This window comes from Ascaphus truei, unplaced genomic scaffold (assembly GCF_040206685.1).
Source record: "Ascaphus truei isolate aAscTru1 unplaced genomic scaffold, aAscTru1.hap1 HAP1_SCAFFOLD_1714, whole genome shotgun sequence".
NCBI classification, from domain to species: domain Eukaryota; kingdom Metazoa; phylum Chordata; class Amphibia; order Anura; family Ascaphidae; genus Ascaphus; species Ascaphus truei.
Window position 1 is genome coordinate 39,143 of NW_027454610.1, and position 25,185 is coordinate 64,327.

The following is a 25,185-nucleotide window of genomic DNA, read 5'->3' on the forward strand; positions in this document are numbered from 1 at the left end:
GCATTTCATTGAGCAGTGCAGAAATAGCTGCAATAGAGGTCTGTACAAATGGTGCTTTGTGTAGACACATGCAAAGGTAGGGGAAGGAAAGTGTATAGAACATGTGGATAAAAGCAGGAGTGTGGAAGTTAGAGAAATTAGAAAAGTTTTACAGAGGAGTGAGGAAACAGTAAACAGAAAGAACAAGAGAGAGGTTACATTGGGATGACGTGCTGTGGTAGAGAGAAATGCTAGGAGAGAGCCTCCAGATATTAGAGGACATGAATTGAGAGAGCAAATGTATAAATCAAAACCGGAGGGGGAGGTATAGCACGAAAGCTTGCACAGCAGTTGATGAAGATTATAGTCTTAAAGTTGCGTGTACCTGTCAGGGCACTCAAGAAGGTCAATGCTCACAAGTGCAGAGTTCATGAAGAAATGCTGAATCCAGTTCCCCTCCAATTTAATTTTAATATAACTTTTTCATTCTTCATTACTGCAAAAAGCAAACAAAACAAAACCACATTGCATTACTATTTTCAAAATGGATTGAATGACATATTCAACAGTAACTGTGTGATGCCAATATTGCCTTCTCACTCGTAGGCCAGTACGGTCAGGTACCCAGTACTGATAAAACAATAAGTGCCCGTACTAAGTACCAATATGAATTATAAGGAAATGTAAAATCTCCAGGTCTCTCTCCATCTCTGCAACAGATATATGGATAAGCCCATATTAAGGCATCACGTGACCGGAGCCGTCACTGACTGGGTATACGCAAAGATGCAGGGAGATGCAAAGAAAGGGAGGGAGACAGGGAGAAGATGGGAAACGGAGGGAGGCACTGATGGCAGGCCTCTCTCTTTCACTGGTGCATGCAAGGAGCTGGTCCCAACATCCACAAAGTGTGTGTGTATTATTGGTTGTGTTTTATGGCGGTAGGAGGATAGTGTGTATATTGTGTGTGTGTGTGGGAGTATTATATTGTGTGTAGGGTATTATAGTGTGTATATTATGTTGAGGTGCAGAGGAGAGTGTTAGATTGGGTATCTTGTGTTAGGGGGTATTGTGTATATTGTGTTTAAGACTATAATATTATTGGGGAGATTATTATTGAGGAGGTATTAAAGTGTGTATTGTGGGGAGTATTAGTGTATGTATTATTTGTGGGTGACAGATGCTGTGGGTAGGCCAAGAGTACGGGCCAGACTAAGGTGGAGACTTTCTGTACTCTGCATACAGGACTCTACATGCACTGCAGAGGTGAAATTCCCCCAACTCCAATTTGCTACACTCTCCAAGAGAGAATATTGTGATCAGAGGTGGAAGATGAGCAGGGTCACTGCCCAGGGAGTAGCCTGTCAGGGGGCATGGAAATCTCTTTTGGTGCGTATGTTGCCACGTGGCATTGATTGACCGGTCAATTAGCACTGCTTCCTATCACAGTGACATGATCCGGTGCTGTGATCGGTTGCAGCGCTGACCAAGGTGTGTTAGTGCAGCAATTTACAGGGAGGGAACAGAGGTTGTGGGTGACAGATGCTGGGGGTAGGCCAAGAGTACGGGCCAGAGCAAGGTGGAGATATTCTGTACTCTGCATGCCCATCCTGCATGCCCAGGACTCTGCATGCATGCCAGTGGCTGTGGGGTGTGTGTGTGTAGGTATGCCAAGTGTCAGTGTGCATAAGTAAGTGTGCTGTGTGTGTAAGTAAGTTTGCCTGTGTGGCAGGAGGTGTAGGGGGGTGGGGGGCGGGGGGCGGTTCAGCTGGAGGACTTTACCCAGCACAAAAGCACATAGATGCCTCTGATTATATCACCCCAAATGCTGATAATATCCTGCTGTAGATGCACTTTACAGAAGATGATACAGATGTCATCAGTGTTTGGTGGGTTCATTAAATCAATCCATCATATAATAGCCACACTGTGCATATGATGTACTGAATCAGTAACACCAATCACAGGAAGACATCTCCATGGTAGGGGTAGTGTTGAAGTTAACAAAATATGTCCAGCACTGTGGTGTGGAGCCCATACATAATAATTGTGCACATTACCAGAACAACATATTGTCAACTGCATGATCATTTTGCTGCTTGTAGTGTATACTCTTGTCCTGTGCAGTGTTGTAGTAGATCCGTCTCTTCGGTGTTCACTGCAATAAAAGTAAGACATTGCATTAATATTACAGAAGTTTGGGGGCTGAAATCCCACTATGCTAATGACAGTTTCCCTTTGCATAAGATTCTTGTGATTATATCTCAATGATGATCAATAACAACTACATCATAACACAGCTGCTCTATACAGAATATGTATTTGCCATCAATGGTCATGGAGGCAATATGTCACACAATGTACATATATAGCAAGGATTATTTCTTCCTCTGGTGTATTATGATGGGAGGGTGAGATTCTGCATTATCAGCATCAGTAAATCTGTAGGAAACTGAGTGATATTCTATTTTTTGATGCAATATTAGGGTAAAATAAAGCTTGCTGTATCTATAGCCATGCTCTACCCATGATGTGCTGAATCAATGACTGCAGAGCGATTTAGAGTGGTAAACATGACTTGAACTCATCTCTGAATAGAGGGTAGCACAGTAGTGCAGAGTAGAAGGTGAATGTATCTCAAATGGAAACCCTTAGCAGCTGTGTGGGGAGTAGACAGTACAGACTGACCAAGTAAATAGTAAAAAGTAGTAACTTCAACATTACTTGGTTTTGTTCTCCACTCCTGTTTTTCTGTTCTTTAAATCACTAATACTGATGCCATATGTAACCTGTACTGAGAGTTATATACTCTACTGGCCTAGATCAAATTAAATGATGCAAACAGGATCCCTCCCACTCAAGATTCATATGATTGCACCACCTCAACCTTTCATAGCAATAACATAGAACTGCAGCAGTGCGCTACTGCACATGTTCTTGTTATGAATGGTAGTAGATGTGGTCCTTGGGTCAGTACTTCATACTGTAGCCACACTCTATTCATGATGTATTGAATCAACAAAAATCTGCATGGTACAGATCACAGGAAGGGGTGGAGTAGAGGTGAATATGTCCAATGCGAAACCCTTAGCAGCCGGATTTTTTGGAGTCAATAAAACGACAAATACTAAATGAGAAATATACACATTGCTTATCTGTCTCTGTGTAGTCATTTTCCTCCTCTTCAACTGTCCTTCAATTTTCTATTTTGCAAGAAAATGAACACATGGCTTCAATATTCACTTCTGTTCTGCAGTCTTTCCTCTTGAAATAAAAAAGTTAAGCATTGCATTATTATTATTATAATTATTATTGACGATACATACAATGAACCTTGCTCCAAACCATGTGATACAAAGCAAATCCACCTCCCTCCCACAGCTGTGCTCCTTCTAGAGCTTCTACCACACAAGTTATTCATGTCAGTGAAACTGTACTGCAGTCCCGGTCTGCACACAATCTACTGAATCAATGACATCACACTGTGTCACACTATGTCATGCTAACGACAGGAAACAATCTTTGTATATATCTTTGTATATATAATAATAATAATAATAATAATAAAAAAATAAGACAGGACAGACACTCCTACATTGCAATCAATAGAAAATAACTGGGACAGGCACTTCAAGGATGCATACGGTCCCGGATAAACTGTAGCTACCTATACACGTGTGCCTTGTCTCTAGACTCTGCATATATCTCTATTTATATACCACCCATTGTGTACTCAGCGCTTTACAAGAGAGACCAAAAAGTACAGGAAATTATTATACAATAAGTTCAACAAACAAAAACAGACAATAGGAAAGTAAATCCCTGTCCTGGGTAGTTTACAATCTAAGAGAAATGTAAGGAGACTTACAGAGAGACAACAGGTGGGGGAACAAGTGCAGTAGATGACAATGCTTGTCCTTAATGGTGGGTACTTGTAGTATAAAGCACTTCTTGGGAACAATAGTTAGTGACTGAATGAGTGACAGTAGCAACGAGTAAAAGCTATTGAAATGCTTCATTTAAGTTGTGAATTTTAAGGTTGATCTTAAATGTGGGTGGAAGAGGGTATGTTGGCATATACTGAGTGTGTGTGAGTTTCACAGGTAAATTGATGGGAAAGGGTTTCAGGCAAGAGAGCGAGTGCGCAGTAGAGGTGTAAGAAGTATAATGGAGACAGTTATTAGTAGAGCTTAGGAGACGAGGAAGGGCATAACGAGACCAAAGATGATATGTAGGAAGGAGCAGATGAATAGAGAATAGTGTTGGACTGGGTCCTCAACTATAAAAAAATGGGTAACGGGTACCCGGCCAAAATGAAAGGTTCTACCCGGTCGGGTACACGGTTTGGCACTTACCTTCCGGGTGGCGGTGACATCTAGGATCAGCAGCAGTCCTGTGACGGTGGCAGCATCTGTGGTGTCTTCAGCCGGCGGGGGAGCTGCAGGCTCACAGACACAGCTTACCTGCTTCGGTGCTGTGGAAGTGATTCCTGCAGCTCCCCCCGCCAGGTGAAGACACCTCTGATGCTGCCAACATCAGAGGACTGCTGCTGCTGATCCTAGATGTCTTAGGAAAGGTAAGTATAAAAGATTATTTCCAGCTGCCCTGACATTACCCGACGCCGGGTATTACCCGGCCAAGTCCGCTTCTCAGTGGCCGGTTTCGAGTAATGTCCGGGTAGCTGGAAATGTGTCGGGTAACGCCGGGTACTCGGTACACCACTAATAGAGAACCTTAACAAAAAGGTAAGGAGGAGAACTTTGTAGGTGATCTGAAACTTGATGGGAAGCAAGGAGAGGGATTTAAGGAGGAGGAGGAGATGAGCAGATACTGTTGTGGGAGAAAGGGAAATTATTCAAGCAGCAGAGTTTTGGATAGATTGCAAATGAGAAAGTTGTGAAGCAGGGAGCCCTGTTAGCAGTATGTTAACCCATACGATAAGGGCATGCATTGGCGTTTTAGCAGTAGATTGACAGAGAAAAGGGCAAATCTTGGAAATATTACAGAGAAGAATCGACAAACTTTAGCCAGTGTCGTGAATGAAGATGGAAAGGGAAGAGTCAAATGTTACTCCTAGGCAATGTGCTTTCATGACAGGATGATGGTAGTACTGTTTACTGCGATGGAGAAAGGTGATATTAGGCCAGATTTAGGGGGAAATATGAGGAGCTCAGTTTTAGACATTAGGTTTAAGGCAGAAGAGTGTCATCCATGGAGGATATAGCCAGGAGGCCACCCGAAACTAGGAACTAAATTGCAGGAGTGACGGTAGGGTGGATAGGTGTGTGTATCATCTGCATAGAGATGATATCAAGGGCCAAAATAGTTGATAAGGTCAACTAGTGATAGTATGTAGTGAGAGAGGTCCCAGAACAGAGTCCTGAGGTATACCAACAGACAAAACAACAGGAGACAAAGACACGTTAGCAACAGAGATGGAGAATGTGTGATGGAGAAGTATGATGAAAACCAGGATATAAGTTTGCTGCGGATACGAAGAAAGAGTTTAGAATATGAATGAGAAGAGTGATTGACAGTATCAAAAGCAGAAGAGAGATCAAGCAGGATTAGTAAGTAAAATGGACCTTGGGAATTTTCTTTATGTACATAATTGGTTACATTGGGAAAGGCAGATTGTGAAGGGCCCAGAGGAGCATGTGATTTAAGAATGTTGATCAAACGGGAGATCACAAGACGTTCTAGCAATTAGGAGGCAAATGGTAGGACGGATACAGGGCGATAGTTAGAAATTCACACAAGGTCAAGGTTATTTTTGAGAATAGGGGTGACCACTGCATGCTTAAAAGGAAGAGTTGAAAGAGCCAAAGGATATGGAGGAATTGAAGATGTGGGTGAGAGTGAGAATATAGGATTGAGAGGGCATGTGGTAGAGGGAGAAGAGAAGATCAGGTTCCAGCTTTGTGACAGGAGAAAAGGAGTCAAGAGTGCAATGAGATCTAGATAGAAAAAGAGAGAGGGGGAAGGGAGAGAACGAATCTACTTGTGGATGGCATCCACCTTGCCTCAAGTGAGCAAAGGCTTGAGGAGAAATAAAGGATGGATGTTAAGTGGGAGGAGAAAGTCAGTGGTGGGACTCAAATACATAGAAGACAGTGTGAATGAAATTGGAGTGTTGATGAGTGAGGAAAAAGTAGTGTTTGACCTTAAAAAAAGGAGCAGAGTTTTACAGAACAGGACAAAGGTTTAGTGTAGAAAATCAGACTGTGAGATTTCCTCCATAGGTGTTAAGAGCAGCAGTGTGATGTGATGAAGTGTGATGAGAGCGTGCTTGTGAATTAAACCAATGCATGGGTTAGGCTGCGTCTATAGTAAGCACGCAACAGAAGGCAAAGTTAGCGCATGCCTGTCGCTCCAGCAATCCCCGCACTGAGGTTCGAGGCGACGGGGAAGCCCTGCATCGCTCGCACGCACTGTGGACGACCAAGCGTGTGCCCATGATAATCACGGCCTTAGAGGGATGAGTGTGTCAGAGCCTAGAAGGGGCATATAGATGATGGAGGAGGAGGGAGGAGGAGATGATAGCATTGTAAGAGTTAACAAGATAGTTAGTTTAAGCAGAAAGTGAGGAGAGGTTAGAGATAAGGGTAGATGTCAGAGGAGAGAGTTCAATTAAGCTGAGGTATCGAGTAGGACAGGGGTGAGGGGAATGAGAAGTGGTGGATGATGAGAGCAGAAGAGGTCATGTACAAATAGACCATGTTAGTCGTAGAGCAGACATTCCAGAGGGCACGTGAGAAGGGAAGAGTAAAGTGAGACAAGGAATGTGGATTACATTAGATGGGTTAATACGCTTAGCAGGGAGGTGGAGAGAGAGGCAAGAGGCAGAGGGTGGTGTAGGGGTAGAGGAAGAGATGTTGCATGTACCTTGTCAGAACATTAAAGAACGTCAATTCACACTGGTGCAGAGTTGATGATGAAATGCTGAATCCAGTTCACGTCCAATTCAATTTTAACAGAACTTTTTCATTCTTCATTACTGAAAAAAAAAAAGTAAAAAACAATGCATTACTATTTTCAAAATGGATTGAATTCCCCCACCAATGACTATGTGTTACCAATATATCCCTCTCAGTCCCACTGCAGCACATACTGTACCAGTGTGAAAGTAAGAAGGTACACAGTACCGGTAAAACAATACGTGCCGGTACTATGCACCATATGAATTATAAGGGGATGTAAATCTCCCAGTCTCTCTCCATATCCGCAACAGAGCGGGCTCCGGTCAGTGGCATGGATGCCCATATATGGGTATGCTCATATTTGGGCATCCCATGTCACTGACCGGAGCCGGCTCTGAGTATAGGGATATATGCGGAGACGCAGAGGTGCAAGGAAATGGGAGGAGGCACGGTGAGAAACAGGGAGAGACCACAGGAAGATAGAGGGCAACAACTTCCACAAGGTACTTGTATGGGTATAATTGTTTGTATTTTGTGCAGAGGGGGTAATTTCAGATAAAATACAATTCTCCACCCTCTACGAAACAATTCCACTTTGTTCAGTAAGCCAGAAAGTCTTGGTCCCATGTGGACTGAATTTAATGCAAATAAGGTCCTTAATACACAAGTAAAGAATAAAGTTACTTATTCTCTACTGTAAGAAGTGCCACATTGCCCACTATTTGGGTCCTGTGCCCAGATTGTGACCATGCATGGCAGAGGTGAGATTCCCCCAACTCCAATTTGCTACACTCTCCAAGAGAGATAATTGTGATCAGAGGTGGAACTAGGGGAGGGTGTGAGCAGGGTCACTGCCCAGGGAGTAACCTGACTGGGGGCACGGAAATCTCATTTAGTGCATATGTTGCGGCACTGCATTGATTGACCGGTCAATCTGCACTGCTGCCTGTCACAGTGACATCCTGATCGGGCACTGTGATCAGCTATAGCACTGACCCAGGTGAGATAGTTCAGCACTTTACAAGGAGGGAACAGATGTTGTGGGTGACAGATGCTGGAGGTAGGCCAAGACTGTTGGCCAGAGTAACGTGGAGACTTACTGCACTCTGCATGCCCATCCTCTCCCTGACATCAGGGGAAGGAAGTGGCCCTGGGGTGTGTGTAGGTATGCCAGATGTCAGTGTATGCATAAGTAAGTATGCCTGTGTAGTGGGAGGTGTAGGGGCGTTAAGCTGGAGGACTTAAAACAGGCACAAAAGCACATAGATACCTCTGATTATACCGCACCAAATGCTGATAATATCATGCTGTAGCTGCACTTTACAGAAGATGATGCAGATGTCATCATTGGTTGGTGGGTTCATTAAATCAATCCATCATATCATAACCACACTGTGCATATGATGTACTGAATCAGTAACACCAGGAAGACATCTCCATGTTAGGAGTAGAGTTGAAGTTAACAGAATATGTCCAGCACTGTGGTGTGTAGCCCATAAATAATAATTGTGCACATTACCAGAACAACATACTGTCAACTGCAAGATCATTTTGCTGCTTGTAGCGTATGCTCATCCGGTACAGTGTTGTAGTAGATCCGTCTCTTCAGTGTTCACTGCAACAAAAGTAAGACATTGCATTAATATTACAGACGTTTGGGGGCTGAAATCTCACTTCGCTGCGGACAATTTCCCTTTGCATAAGATTCTTGTGATTATGTCAATGATGATCAATAACTGCATCATAACACAGCCGCTCTATACAGAAGATGTACTTGCTCTCATTGGTCATTGAGGTAATACGTCACACAATGTACAGATATAGCAAGGATTATTTCTCCCACTTGTGCATTATGGCATTATGATGGGAAATGTTGTGAGATTCTGCATTATCAGCATCACTGAATCTTTTGGAAATTAAGTGATATTCTATGTTTTAATGCAATATTATGGGTGATCAGCCGGTAAAATAATAATAGCTTGCTGTATCTGTAGCCATGCTCTACCCATGATGTGCTGAACCAATGACTGCAGAGAGATTCAGAGTGCTAAACATGACTGGAACGCATCTCTGAATAATGGGCAGCAAAGCAGTGCAGAATAGGAGGTGAAAGTATTTAAAATGGAAGATCCTTAGCAGCTGTGTGGAGAGTAGACAGTACAGACTGACCAAGTAAATGGTAAAAGGAGTAACTTCAACATTACTTGGCTTTGTTCTCCACATTGAAGCTTTCCTCCTCTTTAAATCACTAATACTGATGCCATGTGTAACCTGTACTGAGAGTTATATAATCTACTGGCCTAGATGAAACCATATGATGCAAACAGGATCCATCCCACTCCAGATTCATAGAATTGAACCACCTCAACCTTTCATAACAATCACATAGAACTGCAGCTGTGCGCTACTGCACATGTTCTTGTTATGAATGGTAGTAGATGTGGTCCTTGGGTCTTTACTTCATACTGTAGCCACCCTCTACTCATGATGTATTGAATCAACGAAAACTTGCATGGTTCAGATCACAGGAAGGGGTAGAGTAGAGATGAAAATATTCAATGTGAAACCCGTAGCAGCCGGATTGTGTGGAGTCAATAAAACGACAAATACTAAATGGTAAATGAGAAATATACACATTGCTTATCTGTCTCTGTGTAGTAATTTTCCTTCTCTTCAACTGTCCTTCAAATTTTCTCTTTTGCAAGAAAAGGAACACATGGCTTCAATATTCACTTCTGTTCTGCAGTCATCCCTCCTGAAATAAAAGTTAAGCATTGCATTGTTATTATGATAATACATACAATAAACCTTGCTCCAAACCATTTGATGCAAAGCAAATCCACCTCCCACCCACAGCTGTGCTCCTTCTAGAGCATGCATGTCAAACTCCAGTCCTCGAGGGTCCCAAACAGGCCAGGTTTTCAGTAGGGATATCCTGAAAACCTGGCCTGTTTGCTGCCCTCGAGGACTGGAGTTTGACATCCTTGTTCTTGAGCTTCTACCACGCAAGTCATCCATGTGAGTGACACTGTACTGCAGTCCTGGTCTGCACACAATCTACTGAATCAATGACATCACACTGTAAAGGCAATCTACAAGATGTATTAGTTGTCCACACTTCCGAAATGTTACTTTTATGTCCAAATCACTTATTCCCATGACCTGATATTTGTATTTGTTATTTATAGGATTGTCACAAAGAGTTGATGAGGTCACCAAATGATAGTATGTAGAGAGAAAGAGAGATCTCAGAACAGAGCCCTGATGTATACCCACAGACAGATCAATAGAAGACGAAGACATGTTAGCAACAGAGATGGAGAATGTGTGACAGGAAAGTTATGATGAAAACCAGGATAGAACTGTGTTACGGATACCAAGAGAGAGTTTAGAATATGAAGGAGGAGAGTGATTGAGAGCATCAAACGCAGCAGATAGATCAAGTAGGATTAGTAGGGAAAAGTGACCTTGGGAATTTGCTTTAAGCACAGTCTGTAGAACGAGCTGTACGAAAGGCAGGTTGTAAAGGATCCAGGAGGGAATGTGATTTAAGAATGTTGACATTCTAGCAATTAGGAGACAAACAGCAGGAGGGATACAGGGCGGTAGTTAGTAAGGCACATAGGGTGTAGGTTGTTTCTGAGAAAAGGGTGACCACTACAGGCTTAAAGTAAGAGGGTAAAGAGCCAGAGAATAGGGAGGAATTGAAGATGTGGGTGAGAGTGGGGACTAAGAGATGCAGTAAGGTGTGAGGGGATACGATCTAGAGGGCATGTGGTAGAGGGAGAAGAGAAGATGATTAGCTTCCAGCTCTGTAAGAGAAGAAAAGGAGTCAAATGCAGAAGGAGAATTAGGTAGAAGGAGAGAAGGGGGAAGGGACAGAAGGAATCTCCTTGTGGGTGGCATCCACCTTGCCTCTGAAGTAGTCAAATGCTTGAGGAGAAGTGAAGGAAGGATGGCAAGTGTGAGGAGAAGGTTAGTGGAGGGAGTCAAATACAGGGAAAAAAAGACAGCGTAAATTAAATTTGAGTGTTGATGAATGTGAAAAAAAAGTAGTGTGGTTTGGCCCCAGAGAGCAGCTTTATACAGGACTGGAGACATTTTTACTGTAGAAAAATCAAATATCAATTGTGTGATTTCCTTCATAGGCATTAAGAACAGCGAGTGGAAGTGTGATGAACATGTTTGGGAATTTAGCCAAGGGTGTGGGCTAGAGGGACAAGTGTGTCAGAGCCTAGAGGGGGCATATAGATAGGAGGATAGCATTGTAAGAGTTAATAAGATTGTTAGTTTAAGCGGAAAGAGAGAGAGAGCAGAGAGGTTAGAGTAGATGTCAGAGGAGAGTTTAATTAAGCAGAGGCAAATCAGTGGGACAGGTAAGATGGGGTGAGGGGAATGACTGATTGTGAATGATGAGAGCAGAAGAGGTCATGTACAACTAGAGCCTTGTTAGTCAGAGAACGGACATTCCAGATGGCATAGGAGAAGGGAAGAGAAAAGTAAGGAAAGGAATGTGGATTACATTAGATAGGTTAACACTCTTAGCAGGGAGGCAGAGGCAGGGAGGCCCGATGTGTATATGAGCAGGTTCAAGATTATAAGAGATATCCCACACATCAGCAAACATAGAAGGAGACACAGAGATAGGTGTAGAGAGAGACAGAGATAGCTCTATGTAGAGAGAGAGGGACGTAGAGAGAATGAGACAGATAGGCGCAGAGAGAGGGGGCGCAGAGAGAGGAGGCGCCAAAAGAGGGGGCGCAGAGAGAGGGGGCACAGAGAATAGGATATTAAAGAGTGCTTTTCATTGAGCAGTGCAGAAATAGCTGCAATAGAGGTCTGTACAAATGGTGCAGTGTGTAGACACATGCAAAGGTAGGGGAAGGAAAGAGGAGAACATGTGGATAAAAGCAGGAGTGTGGAAGTTAGAGAAATTAGAAAAGTTTAACAGAGGAGTGAGGAAACAGCAAGCAGAAAGAACAAGAGAGAGGTTACATTGGGATGACGTTCTGTGGTAAAGAGAAAATGCTAGGAGAGAGCTTTCAAATATTAGAGGACATGAATTGAGGCAGCAAATGTATAAATCAAAACCTGAGGGGGAGGTATAGCACGAAAGCTTGCACAGCAGATTATAGTCTTAATGTTGCGTGTACCTGTCAGGGTATTCAAGAAGTTAAATTCTCACAAGTGCAGAGTTCATGATGAAATGCTGAATCTAGTCCCCCTCCAATTTAATTTTAATATAACTTTTCCATTCTTCATTACTGCAAAAAGCAAACAAAACAAAACCACATTGCATTACTATTTTCAAAATGGATTGAATGGCATATTCAACAGTGACTGTGTGATGCCAATATTCCCCACTCACTCGTAGTGAAGCACATATTGTACTAGTGTTGAAAGTAGGCCGGTAGAGTCAGGTACGCAGTACTGATAAAACAATAAGTGCCCGTCGTAAGTACCAGCTCCGCAACAGTGCGGGCATCACATTAGTGACGTGGATGAACATATATGGATAAGCCCATATTAAGGCATCACGTGACCAGAGCCGTCACTGACTGGGTATACGTAAAGACGCAGGGAGATGCAAGGAAAGGGAGGGAGAGAGACAGGGAGAAGATGTGAAACGGAGGAAGGCACGGATGGAGGGAGTTCTTCCGAGCTTCTGCGGGCCTCTCTCTTTCACTGGTGCATGCCGGGAGCTGGTCCCAACATCCACAAAGTGTGTGTGTATTATTGGTTGTATTTTATGGGGGTAGGAGGGTAGTGTGTATATTGTGTGTGTGGGAGTATTATATTGTGTGTAGAGGTGCAGAGGAGAGTACTAGATTGTGTATCTTGTGTAAGGGTGTTGTGTATATTGTGTTTGGAGCTATAATATTATTGGGGAGATTAGTATTGAGGAGGTATTATAGTGTGTATTGTGGGGAGTATTAGTGTGTGTATTGTTTGTGGGTGACAGATGCTGGGGGTATGCAGCAATCCCTGCACTGAGGTCCGAGGCGGCTCTGCATCGCTCGCACGCACTGTGGACGACCAAGCATGTGCCCATGATAATCATGGCCTTAGAGGGATGAGTGTGTCAGAGCCTAGAAGGGGTATATATATAATGGAGGAGGGAGGAGGAAGGAGGAGGAGGGAGGAGGAGATGATAGCATTGTAAAAGTTAACAAGATAGTTAGTTTAAGCAGAAAGTGAGGAGAGGTTAGAGATAAGGGTAGATGTCAGAGGAGAGAGTTCAATTAAGCTGAGGTATCGAGTAGGACAGGGGTGAGGGGAATGAGAGGTGGTGGATGAGAGCAGAAGAGGTCATGTACAAATAGACCTTGTTAGTCAGAGAGCAGTCATTCCAGAGGGCACGTGAGAAGTGAAGAGTAAAGTGAGACATGGAATGTGGATTACATTAGATGGGTTAATACGCTTAGCAGGGAGGTGGAGAGAGAGAGGCAAGAGGCAGAGAGTGGTGCAGGGGTTGAGGAAGAGATGTTGCATGTACCTTATCAGAACATTAAAGAACATCAATTCACACTGGTGCAGAGTTGATGATGAATCCAGTTCACCTCCAATTCAATTTTAACAGAAATGTTTCATTCTTCATTACTGAAAAAAAAGAAAAGTAAAAAACATTTCATTACTATTTTCAAAATGGATTGAATTCCCCCAACAATGACTATGTGTTACCAATATATCCCTCTCAGTCCCACTGCAGCATATACTGTACCAGTGTGAAAGTAGGAAGGTACACAGTACCGGTAAAACAATACGTGCCGGTACTATGCACCATATGAATTATAAGGGGATGTAAATCTCCCAGTCTCTCTCCATATCCGCAACAGAGCGGGCTCCGGTCAGTGGCATGGATGCCCATATATGGGTATGCTCATATTTGGGCATCCCATGTCACTGACCGGAGCCGGCTCTGAGTATAGGGATATATGCGGAGACGCAGAGGTGCAAGGAAATGGGAGGAGGCACGGTGAGAAACAGGGAGAGACCACAGGAAGATAGAGGGCAACAACTTCCACAAGGTACTTGTATGGGTATAATTGTTTGTATTTTGTGCAGAGGGGGTAATTTCAGATAAAATACAATTCTCCACCCTCTACGAAACAATTCCACTTTGTTCAGTAAGCCAGAAAGTCTTGGTCCCATGTGGACTGAATTTAATGCAAATAAGGTCCTTAATACACAAGTAAAGAATAAAGTTACTTATTCTCTACTGTAAGAAGTGCCACATTGCCCACTATTTGGGTCCTGTGCCCAGATTGTGACCATGCATGGCAGAGGTGAGATTCCCCCAACTCCAATTTGCTACACTCTCCAAGAGAGATAATTGTGATCAGAGGTGGAACTAGGGGAGGGTGTGAGCAGGGTCACTGCCCAGGGAGTAACCTGACTGGGGGCACGGAAATCTCATTTAGTGCATATGTTGCGGCACTGCATTGATTGACCGGTCAATCTGCACTGCTGCCTGTCACAGTGACATCCTGATCGGGCACTGTGATCAGCTATAGCACTGACCCAGGTGAGATAGTTCAGCACTTTACAAGGAGGGAACAGATGTTGTGGGTGACAGATGCTGGAGGTAGGCCAAGACTGTTGGCCAGAGTAACGTGGAGACTTACTGCACTCTGCATGCCCATCCTCTCCCTGACATCAGGGGAAGGAAGTGGCCCTGGGGTGTGTGTAGGTATGCCAGATGTCAGTGTATGCATAAGTAAGTATGCCTGTGTAGTGGGAGGTGTAGGGGCGTTAAGCTGGAGGACTTAAAACAGGCACAAAAGCACATAGATACCTCTGATTATACCGCACCAAATGCTGATAATATCATGCTGTAGCTGCACTTTACAGAAGATGATGCAGATGTCATCATTGGTTGGTGGGTTCATTAAATCAATCCATCATATCATAACCACACTGTGCATATGATGTACTGAATCAGTAACACCAGGAAGACATCTCCATGTTAGGAGTAGAGTTGAAGTTAACAGAATATGTCCAGCACTGTGGTGTGTAGCCCATAAATAATAATTGTGCACATTACCAGAACAACATACTGTCAACTGCAAGATCATTTTGCTGCTTGTAGCGTATGCTCATCCTGTACAGTGTTGTAGTAGATCCGTCTCTTCAGTGTTCACTGCAACAAAAGTAAGACATTGCATTAATATTACAGACGTTTGGGGGCTGAAATCTCACTTCGCTGCGGACAATTTCCCTTTGCATAAGATTCTTGTGATTATGTCAATGATGATCAATAACTGCATCATAACACAGCCGCTCTATACAGAAGATGTACTTGCTCTCAATGGTCATGGAGGTAATACGTCACACAATGTACAGATATAGCAAGGATTATTTCTCCCACTGGTGCATTATGGCATTATGATGGGAAATGTTGTGAGATTGTGCATTATCAGCATCACTGAATCTTTTGGAAATTAAGTGATATTCTATGTTTTAATGCAATATTATGGATGATCAGCCGGTAAAATAATAATAGCTTGCTGTATCTGTAGCCATGCTCTACCCATGATGTGCTGAACCAATGACTGCAGAGAGATTCAGAGTGGTAAACATGACTGGAACGCATCTCTGAATAATGGGCAGCAAAGCAGTGCAGAATAGGAGGTGAAAGTATTTAAAATGGAAGATCCTTAGCAGCTGTGTGGGGAGTACACAGTACAGACTGACCAAGTAAATGGTAAAAGGAGTAACTTCAACATTACTTGGCTTTGTTCTCCACATTGAAGCTTTCCTCCTCTTTAAATCACTAATACTGATGCCATGTGTAACCTGTACTGAGAGTTATATAATCTACTGGCCTAGATGAAACCATATGATGCAAACAGGATCCATCCCACTCCAGATTCATAGAATTGAACCACCTTAACCTTTCATAACAATCACATAGAACTGCAGCTGTGCGCTACTGCACATGTTCTTGTTATGAATGGTAGTAGATGTGGTCCTTGGGTCTTTACTTCATACTGTAGCCACCCTCTACTCATGATGTATTGAATCAACGAAAACTTGCATGGTTCAGATCACAGGAAGGGGTAGAGTAGAGATGAAAATATTCAATGTGAAACCCGTAGCAGCCGGATTGTGTGGAGTCAATAAAACGACAAATACTAAATGGTAAATGAGAAATATACACATTGCTTATCTGTCTCTGTGTAGTAATTTTCCTTCTCTTCAACTGTCCTTCAAATTTTCTCTTTTGCAAGAAAAGGAACACATGGCTTCAATATTCACTTCTGTTCTGCAGTCATCCCTCCTGAAATAAAAGTTAAGCATTGCATTGTTATTATGATAATACATACAATAAACCTTGCTCCAAACCATTTGATGCAAAGCAAATCCACCTCCCACCCACAGCTGTGCTCCTTCTAGAGCATGCATGTCAAACTCCAGTCCTCGAGGGTCCCAAACAGGCCAGGTTTTCAGTAGGGATATCCTGAAAACCTGGCCTGTTTGCTGCCCTCGAGGACTGGAGTTTGACATCCTTGTTCTTGAGCTTCTACCACGCAAGTCATCCATGTGAGTGACACTGTACTGCAGTCCTGGTCTGCACACAATCTACTGAATCAATGACATCACACTGTAAAGGCAATCTACAAGATGTATTAGTTGTCCACACTTCCGAAATGTTACTTTTATGTCCAAATCACTTATTCCCATGACCTGATATTTGTATTTGTTATTTATAGGATTGTCACAAAGAGTTGATGAGGTCACCAAATGATAGTATGTAGAGAGAAAGAGAGATCTCAGAACAGAGCCCTGATGTATACCCACAGACAGATCAATAGAAGACGAAGACATGTTAGCAACAGAGATGGAGAATGTGTGACAGGAAAGTTATGATGAAAACCAGGATAGAACTGTGTTACGGATACCAAGAGAGAGTTTAGAATATGAAGGAGGAGAGTGATTGAGAGCATCAAACGCAGCAGATAGATCAAGTAGGATTAGTAGGGAAAAGTGACCTTGGGAATTTGCTTTAAGCACAGTCTGTAGAACGAGCTGTACGAAAGGCAGGTTGTAAAGGATCCAGGAGGGAATGTGATTTAAGAATGTTGACATTCTAGCAATTAGGAGACAAACAGCAGGAGGGATACAGGGCGGTAGTTAGTAAGGCACATAGGGTGTAGGTTGTTTCTGAGAAAAGGGTGACCACTACAGGCTTAAAGTAAGAGGGTAAAGAGCCAGAGAATAGGGAGGAATTGAAGATGTGGGTGAGAGTGGGGACTAAGAGATGCAGTAAGGTGTGAGGGGATACGATCTAGAGGGCATGTGGTAGAGGGAGAAGAGAAGATGATTAGCTTCCAGCTCTGTAAGAGAAGAAAAGGAGTCAAATGCAGAAGGAGAATTAGGTAGAAGGAGAGAAGGGGGAAGGGACAGAAGGAATCTCCTTGTGGGTGGCATCCACCTTGCCTCTGAAGTAGTCAAATGCTTGAGGAGAAGTGAAGGAAGGATGGCAAGTGTGAGGAGAAGGTTAGTGGAGGGAGTCAAATACAGGGAAAAAAAGACAGCGTAAATTAAATTTGAGTGTTGATGAATGTGAAAAAAAAGTAGTGTGGTTTGGCCCCAGAGAGCAGCTTTATACAGGACTGGAGACATTTTTACTGTAGAAAAATCAAATATCAATTGTGTGATTTCCTTCATAGGCATTAAGAACAGCGAGTGGAAGTGTGATGAACATGTTTGGGAATTTAGCCAAGGGTGTGGGCTAGAGGGACAAGTGTGTCAGAGCCTAGAGGGGGCATATAGATAGGAGGATAGCATTGTAAGAGTTAATAAGATTGTTAGTTTAAGCGGAAAGAGAGAGAGAGCAGAGAGGTTAGAGTAGATGTCAGAGGAGAGTTTAATTAAGCAGAGGCAAATCAGTGGGACAGGTAAGATGGGGTGAGGGGAATGACTGATTGTGAATGATGAGAGCAGAAGAGGTCATGTACAACTAGAGCCTTGTTAGTCAGAGAACGGACATTCCAGATGGCATAGGAGAAGGGAAGAGAAAAGTAAGGAAAGGAATGTGGATTACATTAGATAGGTTAACACTCTTAGCAGGGAGGCAGAGGCAGGGAGGCCCGATGTGTATATGAGCAGGTTCAAGATTATAAGAGATATCCCACACATCAGCAAACATAGAAGGAGACACAGAGATAGGTGTAGAGAGAGACAGAGATAGCTCTATGTAGAGAGAGAGGGACGTAGAGAGAATGAGACAGATAGGCGCAGAGAGAGGGGGCGCAGAGAGAGGAGGCGCCAAAAGAGGGGGCGCAGAGAGAGGGGGCACAGAGAATAGGATATTAAAGAGTGCTTTTCATTGAGCAGTGCAGAAATAGCTGCAATAGAGGTCTGTACAAATGGTGCAGTGTGTAGACACATGCAAAGGTAGGGGAAGGAAAGAGGAGAACATGTGGATAAAAGCAGGAGTGTGGAAGTTAGAGAAATTAGAAAAGTTTAACAGAGGAGTGAGGAAACAGCAAGCAGAAAGAACAAGAGAGAGGTTACATTGGGATGACGTTCTGTGGTAAAGAGAAAATGCTAGGAGAGAGCTTTCAAATATTAGAGGACATGAATTGAGGCAGCAAATGTATAAATCAAAACCTGAGGGGGAGGTATAGCACGAAAGCTTGCACAGCAGATTATAGTCTTAATGTTGCGTGTACCTGTCAGGGTATTCAAGAAGTTAAATTCTCACAAGTGCAGAGTTCATGATGAAATGCTGAATCTAGTCCCCCTCCAATTTAATTTTAATATAACTTTTCCATTCTTCATTACTGCAAAAAGCAAACAAAACAAAACCACATTGCATTACTATTTTCAAAATGGATTGAATGGCATATTCAACAGTGACTGTGTGATGCCAATATTCCCCACTCACTCGTAGTGAAGCACATATTGTACTAGTGTTGAAAGTAGGCCGGTAGAGTCAGGTACGCAGTACTGATAAAACAATAAGTGCCCGTCGTAAGTACCAGCTCCGCAACAGTGCGGGCATCACATTAGTGACGTGGATGAACATATATGGATAAGCCCATATTAAGGCATCACGTGACCAGAGCCGTCACTGACTGGGTATACGTAAAGACGCAGGGAGATGCAAGGAAAGGGAGGGAGAGAGACAGGGAGAAGATGTGAAACGGAGGAAGGCACGGATGGAGGGAGTTCTTCCGAGCTTCTGCGGGCCTCTCTCTTTCACTGGTGCATGCCGGGAGCTGGTCCCAACATCCACAAAGTGTGTGTGTATTATTGGTTGTATTTTATGGGGGTAGGAGGGTAGTGTGTATATTGTGTGTGTGGGAGTATTATATTGTGTGTAGAGGTGCAGAGGAGAGTACTAGATTGTGTATCTTGTGTAAGGGTGTTGTGTATATTGTGTTTGGAGCTATAATATTATTGGGGAGATTAGTATTGAGGAGGTATTATAGTGTGTATTGTGGGGAGTATTAGTGTGTGTATTGTTTGTGGGTGACAGATGCTGGGGGTATGCAGCAATCCCTGCACTGAGGTCCGAGGCGGCTCTGCATCGCTCGCACGCACTGTGGACGACCAAGCATGTGCCCATGATAATCATGGCCTTAGAGGGATGAGTGTGTCAGAGCCTAGAAGGGGTATATATATAATGGAGGAGGGAGGAGGAAGGAGGAGGAGGGAGGAGGAGATGATAGCATTGTAAAAGTTAACAAGATAGTTAGTTTAAGCAGAAAGTGAGGAGAGGTTAGAGATAAGGGTAGATGTCAGAGGAGAGAGTTCAATTAAGCTGAGGTATCGAGTAGGACAGGGGTGAGGGGAATGAGAGGTGGTGGATGAGAGCAGAAGAGGTCATGTACAAATAGACCTTGTTAGTCAGAGAGCAGTCATTCCAGAGGGCACGTGAGAAGTGAAGAGTAAAGTGAGACATGGAATGTGGATTACATTAGATGGGTTAATACGCTTAGCAGGGAGGTGGAGAGAGAGAGGCAAGAGGCAGAGAGTGGTGCAGGGGTTGAGGAAGAGATGTTGCATGTACCTTATCAGAACATTAAAGAACATCAATTCACACTGGTGCAGAGTTGATGATGAATCCAGTTCACCTCCAATTCAATTTTAACAGAAATGTTTCATTCTTCATTACTGAAAAAAAAGAAAAGTAAAAAACATTTCATTACTATTTTCAAAATGGATTGAATTCCCCCAACAATGACTATGTGTTACCAATATATCCCTCTCAGTCCCACTGCAGCATATACTGTACCAGTGTGAAAGTAGGAAGGTACACAGTACCGGTAAAACAATACGTGCCGGTACTATGCACCATATGAATTATAAGGGGATGTAAATCTCCCAGTCTCTCTCCATATCCGCAACAGAGCGGGCTCCGGTCAGTGGCATGGATGCCCATATATGGGTATGCTCATATTTGGGCATCCCATGTCACTGACCGGAGCCGGCTCTGAGTATAGGGATATATGCGGAGACGCAGAGGTGCAAGGAAATGGGAGGAGGCACGGTGAGAAACAGGGAGAGACCACAGGAAGATAGAGGGCAACAACTTCCACAAGGTACTTGTATGGGTATAATTGTTTGTATTTTGTGCAGAGGGGGTAATTTCAGATAAAATACAATTCTCCACCCTCTACGAAACAATTCCACTTTGTTCAGTAAGCCAGAAAGTCTTGGTCCCATGTGGACTGAATTTAATGCAAATAAGGTCCTTAATACACAAGTAAAGAATAAAGTTACTTATTCTCTACTGTAAGAAGTGCCACATTGCCCACTATTTGGGTCCTGTGCCCAGATTGTGACCATGCATGGCAGAGGTGAGATTCCCCCAACTCCAATTTGCTACACTCTCCAAGAGAGATAATTGTGATCAGAGGTGGAACTAGGGGAGGGTGTGAGCAGGGTCACTGCCCAGGGAGTAACCTGACTGGGGGCACGGAAATCTCATTTAGTGCATATGTTGCGGCACTGCATTGATTGACCGGTCAATCTGCACTGCTGCCTGTCACAGTGACATCCTGATCGGGCACTGTGATCAGCTATAGCACTGACCCAGGTGAGATAGTTCAGCACTTTACAAGGAGGGAACAGATGTTGTGGGTGACAGATGCTGGAGGTAGGCCAAGACTGTTGGCCAGAGTAACGTGGAGACTTACTGCACTCTGCATGCCCATCCTCTCCCTGACATCAGGGGAAGGAAGTGGCCCTGGGGTGTGTGTAGGTATGCCAGATGTCAGTGTATGCATAAGTAAGTATGCCTGTGTAGTGGGAGGTGTAGGGGCGTTAAGCTGGAGGACTTAAAACAGGCACAAAAGCACATAGATACCTCTGATTATACCGCACCAAATGCTGATAATATCATGCTGTAGCTGCACTTTACAGAAGATGATGCAGATGTCATCATTGGTTGGTGGGTTCATTAAATCAATCCATCATATCATAACCACACTGTGCATATGATGTACTGAATCAGTAACACCAGGAAGACATCTCCATGTTAGGAGTAGAGTTGAAGTTAACAGAATATGTCCAGCACTGTGGTGTGTAGCCCATAAATAATAATTGTGCACATTACCAGAACAACATACTGTCAACTGCAAGATCATTTTGCTGCTTGTAGCGTATGCTCATCCTGTACAGTGTTGTAGTAGATCCGTCTCTTCAGTGTTCACTGCAACAAAAGTAAGACATTGCATTAATATTACAGACGTTTGGGGGCTGAAATCTCACTTCGCTGCGGACAATTTCCCTTTGCATAAGATTCTTGTGATTATGTCAATGATGATCAATAACTGCATCATAACACAGCCGCTCTATACAGAAGATGTACTTGCTCTCAATGGTCATGGAGGTAATACGTCACACAATGTACAGATATAGCAAGGATTATTTCTCCCACTGGTGCATTATGGCATTATGATGGGAAATGTTGTGAGATTGTGCATTATCAGCATCACTGAATCTTTTGGAAATTAAGTGATATTCTATGTTTTAATGCAATATTATGGATGATCAGCCGGTAAAATAATAATAGCTTGCTGTATCTGTAGCCATGCTCTACCCATGATGTGCTGAACCAATGACTGCAGAGAGATTCAGAGTGGTAAACATGACTGGAACGCATCTCTGAATAATGGGCAGCAAAGCAGTGCAGAATAGGAGGTGAAAGTATTTAAAATGGAAGATCCTTAGCAGCTGTGTGGGGAGTACACAGTACAGACTGACCAAGTAAATGGTAAAAGGAGTAACTTCAACATTACTTGGCTTTGTTCTCCACATTGAAGCTTTCCTCCTCTTTAAATCACTAATACTGATGCCATGTGTAACCTGTACTGAGAGTTATATAATCTACTGGCCTAGATGAAACCATATGATGCAAACAGGATCCATCCCACTCCAGATTCATAGAATTGAACCACCTCAACCTTTCATAACAATCACATAGAACTGCAGCTGTGCGCTACTGCACATGTTCTTGTTATGAATGGTAGTAGATGTGGTCCTTGGGTCTTTACTTCATACTGTAGCCACCCTCTACTCATGATGTATTGAATCAACGAAAACTTGCATGGTTCAGATCACAGGAAGGGGTAGAGTAGAGATGAAAATATTCAATGTGAAACCCGTAGCAGCCGGATTGTGTGGAGTCAATAAAACGACAAATACTAAATGGTAAATGAGAAATATACACATTGCTTATCTGTCTCTGTGTAGTAATTTTCCTTCTCTTCAACTGTCCTTCAAATTTTCTCTTTTGCAAGAAAAGGAACACATGGCTTCAATATTCACTTCTGTTCTGCAGTCATCCCTCCTGAAATAAAAGTTAAGCATTGCATTGTTATTATGATAATACATACAATAAACCTTGCTCCAAACCATTTGATGCAAAGCAAATCCACCTCCCACCCACAGCTGTGCTCCTTCTAGAGCATGCATGTCAAACTCCAGTCCTCGAGGGTCCCAAACAGGCCAGGTTTTCAGTAGGGATATCCTGAAAACCTGGCCTGTTTGCTGCCCTCGAGGACTGGAGTTTGACATCCTTGTTCTTGAGCTTCTACCACGCAAGTCATCCATGTGAGTGACACTGTACTGCAGTCCTGGTCTGCACACAATCTACTGAATCAATGACATCACACTGTAAAGGCAATCTACAAGATGTATTAGTTGTCCACACTTCCGAAATGTTACTTTTATGTCCAAATCACTTATTCCCATGACCTGATATTTGTATTTGTTATTTATAGGATTGTCACAAAGAGTTGATGAGGTCACCAAATGATAGTATGTAGAGAGAAAGAGAGATCTCAGAACAGAGCCCTGATGTATACCCACAGACAGATCAATAGAAGACGAAGACATGTTAGCAACAGAGATGGAGAATGTGTGACAGGAAAGTTATGATGAAAACCAGGATAGAACTGTGTTACGGATACCAAGAGAGAGTTTAGAATATGAAGGAGGAGAGTGATTGAGAGCATCAAACGCAGCAGATAGATCAAGTAGGATTAGTAGGGAAAAGTGACCTTGGGAATTTGCTTTAAGCACAGTCTGTAGAACGAGCTGTACGAAAGGCAGGTTGTAAAGGATCCAGGAGGGAATGTGATTTAAGAATGTTGACATTCTAGCAATTAGGAGACAAACAGCAGGAGGGATACAGGGCGGTAGTTAGTAAGGCACATAGGGTGTAGGTTGTTTCTGAGAAAAGGGTGACCACTACAGGCTTAAAGTAAGAGGGTAAAGAGCCAGAGAATAGGGAGGAATTGAAGATGTGGGTGAGAGTGGGGACTAAGAGATGCAGTAAGGTGTGAGGGGATACGATCTAGAGGGCATGTGGTAGAGGGAGAAGAGAAGATGATTAGCTTCCAGCTCTGTAAGAGAAGAAAAGGAGTCAAATGCAGAAGGAGAATTAGGTAGAAGGAGAGAAGGGGGAAGGGACAGAAGGAATCTCCTTGTGGGTGGCATCCACCTTGCCTCTGAAGTAGTCAAATGCTTGAGGAGAAGTGAAGGAAGGATGGCAAGTGTGAGGAGAAGGTTAGTGGAGGGAGTCAAATACAGGGAAAAAAAGACAGCATAAATTAAATTTGAGTGTTGATGAATGTGAAAAAAAAGTAGTGTGGTTTGGCCCCAGAGAGCAGCTTTATACAGGACTGGAGACATTTTTACTGTAGAAAAATCAAATATCAATTGTGTGATTTCCTTCATAGGCATTAAGAACAGCGAGTGGAAGTGTGATGAACATGTTTGGGAATTTAGCCAAGGGTGTGGGCTAGAGGGACAAGTGTGTCAGAGCCTAGAGGGGGCATATAGATAGGAGGATAGCATTGTAAGAGTTAATAAGATTGTTAGTTTAAGCGGAAAGAGAGAGAGAGCAGAGAGGTTAGAGTAGATGTCAGAGGAGAGTTTAATTAAGCAGAGGCAAATCAGTGGGACAGGTAAGATGGGGTGAGGGGAATGACTGATTGTGAATGATGAGAGCAGAAGAGGTCATGTACAACTAGAGCCTTGTTAGTCAGAGAACGGACATTCCAGATGGCATAGGAGAAGGGAAGAGAAAAGTAAGGAAAGGAATGTGGATTACATTAGATAGGTTAACACTCTTAGCAGGGAGGCAGAGGCAGGGAGGCCCGATGTGTATATGAGCAGGTTCAAGATTATAAGAGATATCCCACACATCAGCAAACATAGAAGGAGACACAGAGATAGGTGTAGAGAGAGACAGAGATAGCTCTATGTAGAGAGAGAGGGACGTAGAGAGAATGAGACAGATAGGCGCAGAGAGAGGGGGCGCAGAGAGAGGAGGCGCCAAAAGAGGGGGCGCAGAGAGAGGGGGCACAGAGAATAGGATATTAAAGAGTGCTTTTCATTGAGCAGTGCAGAAATAGCTGCAATAGAGGTCTGTACAAATGGTGCAGTGTGTAGACACATGCAAAGGTAGGGGAAGGAAAGAGGAGAACATGTGGATAAAAGCAGGAGTGTGGAAGTTAGAGAAATTAGAAAAGTTTAACAGAGGAGTGAGGAAACAGCAAGCAGAAAGAACAAGAGAGAGGTTACATTGGGATGACGTTCTGTGGTAAAGAGAAAATGCTACTAGAGAGCTTTCAAATATTAGAGGACATGAATTGAGGGAGCAAATGTATAAATCAAAACCTGAGGGGGAGGTATAGCACGAAAGCTTGCACAGCAGATTATAGTCTTAATGTTGCGTGTACCTGTCAGGGTATTCAAGAAGTTAAATTCTCACAAGTGCAGAGTTCATGATGAAATGCTGAATCTAGTCCCCCTCCAATTTAAT

General features: G+C 43.2%; 1 long non-coding RNA gene across 5 annotated transcripts; it reads right to left on the reverse strand.

Moving 5' to 3' along the window:
• Positions 1–369: 369 nt before the first annotated feature.
• LOC142476765 (uncharacterized) lies at positions 370–25,185 on the reverse strand. 5 transcript variants are annotated; one of them, XR_012791966.1, is made up of 15 exons: positions 25,103–25,185; positions 22,585–22,704; positions 21,469–21,564; positions 19,921–20,024; positions 18,578–18,688; positions 16,060–16,179; positions 14,944–15,039; positions 13,396–13,499; positions 12,053–12,163; positions 9,535–9,654; positions 8,419–8,514; positions 6,865–6,976; positions 3,124–3,243; positions 2,040–2,137; positions 370–475 (listed from the first exon to the last, which is right to left on the reverse strand). It is a non-coding gene; the product is annotated as an uncharacterized LOC142476765 (long non-coding RNA). The 5 variants fall into 5 exon arrangements; XR_012791969.1 differs by lacking the exon at positions 19,921–20,024; XR_012791967.1 differs by lacking the exon at positions 18,578–18,688.